We start from the raw sequence: 6698 nt of genomic DNA, 5'->3' as shown, positions 1-6698 counted from the left end.
AAGATACACTTTCTTCGCATGCAGTTTTGCCTGAAATAAACTTACTTTTTTGGGGGGGCAAACAATCTCCCCTAATGTAATGTAATGTGTGTGTGTAATGTGTGTATTCACTAACATTAATTTGTATGCCTACTTTCCCCTAATACCGTATACCCATTTTTGTACACATTATTTGGTTGAAGAACTGCGTCACATAATTGGGAGAAGTGTGCCTTTGGAAAGACAACTGTGTTTCTGTTTGCGTGTTACTTTGGAAAGTGAAGATTAGGCCATTTGCATTAGAAGTTGAAATGGATACTATTTCTCGCCACCTCTGCTTCCACAGCAGGCACTGGAACCGACGGAGGGAGTCTCTCAAAGTAGAGTGAGGGGACAGAGAGAGCGACAGAGAAACACCCATGCCATATAACTTACTGCTTATCCTCAGAAGCAGAGGTACTACCCTGGTCTGGAAGGAACTTGGTGTCATTTGGTGTCGAGGACTGAGGGGTGGAAGGTGTTTGGCAATCCTCTTTGGTGTTCACTTGAGGCCTCACTGAGTATGTATTAGAGTCTGGCAAAGCTTTCATCCTGCCACATGTGCAGCAATAAATTCAATTGGCCACTTTTCGCTAGCATAGCAGTGTGGTGCTGCTAGGTGACTATCTAACAGTTAAACCAAGGTGAAAGGCAGGCTGCTCACTAATTCTGGTTGCCACGGAAACTAGTCAGATTTAGGATCACTGACTGGCTAGTAATTTTAAAATTCTAGTACCTGCATGGAGTCTGAGTGGTTTTTGCTAGATGTGCAGGCACAGCCCAGTGCAAAAGCAGTCTGTAAACAACTGTTGCAGAATCGTTATTAATCACCTGTGTTCCTGAGCATACCATCTGCACAGCCTTGACACCACTCTCCGATGAAGCTCTACAGAGACTCCTCAACTGTTTTGCACAAGCCTGCAGGGAGTTTGGCCTCACCATCAGCCTGATGAAGACCAACATCCTGGGTCAGGACGTCGTCAGCACTCCATGCTCTGGTGACCAGACACTTGAAGTGGTACATGATTTCTCTACCTGGACTCCACCCTAACCAGCAGCCCCTCCATCGACGCTGAGCTGGACAAGCAAGGCAGCTACGGCAATGGCTTGCCTCTCCCAAAGGGTATGGGAGAATGTGATGCTAACATCCAATACAGTGGTGCCTCGCAATACGAAATTAATTCGTTCTGCGAGTTTTTTCGTCTTGTGAATTTTTCGTCTTGCGAAGCACGGATATGCATTGACGGTTTCCCATAGGAATGCATTGACCGTTTTAAGAAAAAGGCGCAATATGTTTTCATCTTGCGAAGCAAGCCCATAGGGAAATTCGTCTTGCGAAGCAACTCAAAAAACAAAAAACTCTTTCGTCTTGCGAGGCATTCATCTTGCGAGGCATTCGTCTTGCGAGGTACCACTGTACCAAGATAAAGGTCTGCTAGGCTTGTGTGTGGAACACTCTGCATTGTGGTAGTGAGACGTGGGCAACTTACAAACACACATATACCTTACTGCTTATCCTCAAAAGCAGAGGTACTACACCAGCCAGCATGGTGAATAGGATCATGGGGGTTGTAGTCTACCAACATTTGGAAGGCATCGCCCATGGCTACCTGACTTAGACTGCAATAAAATGTTGCAGTGTGGAGTGCTTCTCTTTAGTATTCCAGCCAATCAGCCATGCCTCCTTCCAGGATACTCCATTCCATTCCCTCCTCCTTTGGGTTTTCTGTTTTCTTTCTTTCCCACCTCAGTAGTCAGGAGTCTGTTGAAGTGAGCATGTTCAACCATCGCTGGCCTGATTTGATTCCCCCCCCTCCAGGCCCCCCCATAAGTTTCTTTGTCCTTCTGCAAACCTTGAAACTACCCCAAACTCACTGAAGCCTTCCTTTCTTGTGGATGCTGCCATCTTGGCTACATAAGGCTTGGCAACTGCCTTTGAACATTGCAAATAGAGGGCATTAGGATGATGATAACCTGATTTATATGCTTCATGCTGAACTGGTTTAGCTGATAGCAGTAATTTTAGTTTCTCCATGACATGCATGTTATTTGTTCTTTAACCACTGAATTACTGTATCCGTGCTTGTTCATTGACTTCCTGATTCCTTAGCTCCACAATAAAACATCCGGAAGCGTGTTAACTTTTGGCTGAAACCCACACTGTCAAGCTTTCAACACCCATCCAGGGAAGTATTGTAAATGAGGTACATTATAATAGGTCAGTATTTTCATGATGTAGACTCCTCTAGAGTCAATGGGGCATGTCTCGCCTGGCAGGTGCTCGTGGTCTACAGCTATTACAGTTCACGCTTACTTAACATCAGCTTGGAATCTGGCAAATAATATCCACAAAGGAGGCAGCCTAAGCAATAACATTGATGTGGTTGTTGCATAAAACTAGGCCTTGCCTGACAGAAATAACTGCCTTTGTTTCAATAATAGCCTACCACTTCCTGTGCCTGTTTTGGGTTTCTGACAATTTTTTTTTTTCATTTTTGGCTCCTTCTATATTTACTCTCTTGTTATCTCTGTCTGTGGTCTCTGTTTGAGGTGAGAAAGTTTTCTGCTCCGAGCGACAGGAAATTTGCAGGCAACACTCAGTTGGGGGCAGGTTACCTTCCCGCCCAACGGTGCAGAGCTGACTCGAGGCTCATACACCCAGCAGCCTCTCTCTGTCTCTCATCAGGAAGGTGAAGCTGCAAATGCATGCATGAAAATCAAAACTGTTATCAGCACAAAGCTGCGTACGGAGTCTAGGCCATTGCTGAAATGATGTGCACCAGCTGGGTTAGCTTAATCTTGATAATAACACGCTAAGCCCTGCAATTCAGCTCTTGAAAGGTTACCGGGGCGTTGCTGCTGACATCCCTTTCAAGTTATTGTTGCCTTAGATGCAATCAAAGTTTCTATCCTGTTGAAAGCCTGAAGGTGAGCCTCAGATAGTGGAGGATCATGGGACCATCTTGAGAGTTGGTGTTTCTGGAAAAGCTTGAAGATTTTATTAAACACAGCAGGCTCTGTCATATCCATCTGGCCACAGAACATGTAGAAGCATACCCATGGCGCCATTTTAGAAGCTGGTGAGATTAGAGCCCAAGAGTGGCATATTTTGGGAAACTGTTGATCTTGCCTGTATTGTCTTCATAATTCACCACCTGTGGTGGAACAGCCTGAGATTTACAGTCTGAAGAGGGACATGTCAAAAGCAGCATTTATTGTTTGTTTATTACATTTATACCCCACATTTTCTCCAAGGAGCTCAAGATGCTGGTTCTCACCCTCCTCATTTAATCCCCACAACAACCTTGTGAGGTAGGGTAGATTAGACTAGGAGGAATATACCAGCCCCCAAGGATACTCAGTGAGCTTCATGGATTTGAACTCAGGTCATCCCAAGCATCAGATTCTTGTCCATAACAATGGCACCCCTCACCCGAAGGATCCTGGGAAATGTAGTTTATCCCTCACAGAACTAAAATTTGCAGCACTTCTAGCGAACTAGGGTTCCTAGGATTCTTTGGAGGAAGCCAAGTGCTTTATAAGTGTGGTATGGATTTGACCTCATTGTCTCCTGAAGCAGTTCATGTCAGTACAAAAGGAAAGGCAGGCAAACCAATGCAGCTAAAAAGACACAGAAGGGAAGGAGAAGGGAAGGAAAAGGTAGAGTGGAGGGTCCTTAAAGGTCAGAACAAAGGTCAGAACAGCATGATCTCCAGTTGGGGCCGGGTTGATCTTCCCTTCCTTGAATAACAACAGGTGGCTTATTTTCCTTTGGCCGATAAATATATTTCTATTGGCTTAGGAAGGATATCCTAGTCATCAGAAAACAACATAAGGTCTTTGGGCATCTTAAAGCTGAACTATTATCATTACGGCATAAACATTATGGACTCTAGTCTACTTCATCAGATGCCTGAAGTGTAATTCATGGGGCATGGGCGTGTTTGGGATGGGTGAAGAGATGTGAGATCAGAACAAAGTACAATTCAAAAAGAAGAGGCGATTACCTAAAAGCAAAATAATTACCGTGACCAATTAACAAGGCAGTGCTGGAGATAACACAAACATCCTGGCCTTGGTCAGCTAATTAACACATACAGTGTGATAAAAAAAAAAATCCATAATCATTATTGATTCAAGCTGCAGGGGAGCTTGAATCAGTTGCCTAGTAAATTCTAATTCAGCGCTTTCATACTGGAGTTTCCCTTTCCCTCACGGAGCTACAATTCCCATAGTTCCCTGGGAAGAGGGACTGTTAAACCACTCAGAATTGCAGCTTTGTGAGGGGGAATACAGATCTCCTGACAACTCTCAGCACCCTTAACAAACTACAGTTCCCAGGATTATTATTTTTTTTGGGGGGGGGGGGGGAAACTGACTGTTCAATGCGGTATAATACTACTTTAAATGTATAGTGCATATGGAGCCAAACTGCTAAATTGAATACAGTACCTACTTTAAAAACGGTAGTTATTGTCAGTGGCTCTTTGATGCAGCAAAAGTCTTTCCATATATTTTACTGCCTTTTATCTTCTACTTTTACCAGGTTGGTGATTTTGTTTGTTTGTTTGTTTGTGATGTTGTTGTTGTTGGTAAAAAGGTAAAGGTAAAGGGACCCCTGACCGTTAGGTCCAGTCGTGACCGACTCTGGGGTTGTGGCGCTCATCTCACTTTATTGGCCAAGGGAGCCGACGTACAGCTTCCGGGTCATGTGGCCAGCATGACTAAGCCACTTCTGGCGAACCAGAGCAGCACACGGAAACACCGTTCACCTTCCCGCCGGAGCGGTACCTATTTATCTACTTGCACTTTGACATGCTTTTGAACTGCTAGGTTGGCAGGAGCAGGGACCAAGCAACGGGAGCTCACCCCGTTGCGGGGATTCGAACCGCCGACCTTCTGATCGGCAAGTCCCAGGCTTGCCACCCACGTCCCTAGTGCCACCCACGTCCCTGTTGTTGTTAGTATTTGTACCTAAACATTGATATTTACAAAATACAGTACACCTATTCCCAGATCATAAAAATATAAAGAGTACTATGCATATAAGTCATAACTACGTTCAGTGGGGTTTGCCCCTAGTAAGTGTGTGCATAGGATCACAGTGTTGGTGCCACCCACCTACAGAGGCACAGTGCTTCCCACCCCCTCTATTTCCAACTGTCTCACTCTTAGGAATGGCCAAGGGGCAGGGGGTGTTTCCTCAAAGCAAGGCATTCTGGGTGAGATGGAAACTGCCTGTGCTTTGGTTTGCCATGGTAGTTAATAATGAGTTTGAACGTAGAATAAATTGTAATGGGAGGAGGAGAAGGAGGGGATGGCAACAAGAGAAAGGAGGACTGAAACAGAAGGAGGAGGAGTGGCGGGTAGAAACAGCACAGCTGCCTGCCTTAGGCGGCAGAATCTCATGCACCAGCCCTGATCTTGAGCTGTTGATAGTTTAATTATTTCCTGTGACACAAAAGGAAATTTGTTTGTGTGAGGCTTGCATGTTTTACATGCAGAACAGAAGAAGAGGTCACGAGCTGCCGACTGATTCCCCAGATGGAGAAACAAAGTGAGAGTTTGCTGTTGATCTGTCAGCAAGGGTGCTTTGTGATATGCAGATGCTCAGAGCTGCCTCTGGCTCCCAGTGCCTGAGCAGATGGGAAATGGCATCTCTGAGGGATTCCAGTGAGGCAAATTACATTTGGATGTTGCAGGCTGGCGATCTGAACCTCTCTGTTTCCCTTCCTTAGCTTCAGATTCCTCCATCAAAGCAAATTGGGCTGCAACCCTGACAGCAGCTTCCCCCATGGCTGATTTATCACAGTTGAGGGAAACTGTGTGTGTGTGTCTGTTGTGGAGAGCTCTCTCAAGGGAGAGATCCCAAGAAGCACAGAACCTTCTCCACTCCACAAAGCTGGGATGAGGAACCTGTGGCCTGTGGCCTTGGCCTAATTTCACGAGGCTCTAATTCCATGTGGTGCACAGCGATGGGCTAGCAGACAGAGAAGGAGGCCTTGTTTGCTTGCCACATCAAGCCAAGATATGGCATACTAGAACTGCATGGACTTGTTGGCTTCCATAACCCGGCCATCTTATTCCTGTGTCACACCAAGCTAATGTTGTAGTCAGTTGTGAGTACCGGGAATTGTAGCTCTGCAGGTGCGAAACTACAGTTCCCTGGATTCTTTCAAGGGGAAGTCATGAGCTTCAAATGCACGCTGAATGTCCTTTAAATATAGGATGTGGCTGTGCCCTACGTTTTGCATCAGGGCAGCAGCAGAAAACACCATTTTATTTCTGTAGCCATGATGGTGACAAAATCTCAGTACTATAGTTTAAAATGTGAAACTAACTCCACTTGTCCAGCAATCTTTCCTTTCCTTTCCTCTCTCATATCAGGGTTGGCAAACTGTTTTTGTTGTTGTTGTTTTTTGCTGTAATGTATCAGAAATGTAGAAGCTTTAAGTGTGGAATGGCAGTGGAAAAAGAGAAATATTGTGTGCTTTACAGCAGAATGTAAGCAGCTGGCCATTGAAAGCCCCATCAAGCACTGTTATTAAGTCAAACTTCTAAAATTACCTAGCAGCTTGGCGATGGGTGTGGTTCTGATAAATTCTACTGTTTCCATGTAACCTGAATGCTCTTTGCAATATCAGGAAGGAAGTGGATCACATCCACAGCTAGTAGAAATC

This window comes from Podarcis tiliguerta (genome assembly GCF_965153285.1).
Source record: "Podarcis tiliguerta genome assembly, chromosome: 1".
Taxonomy (NCBI): domain Eukaryota; kingdom Metazoa; phylum Chordata; class Lepidosauria; order Squamata; family Lacertidae; genus Podarcis; species Podarcis tiliguerta.
This window is presented reverse-complemented; position numbering follows the sequence as displayed.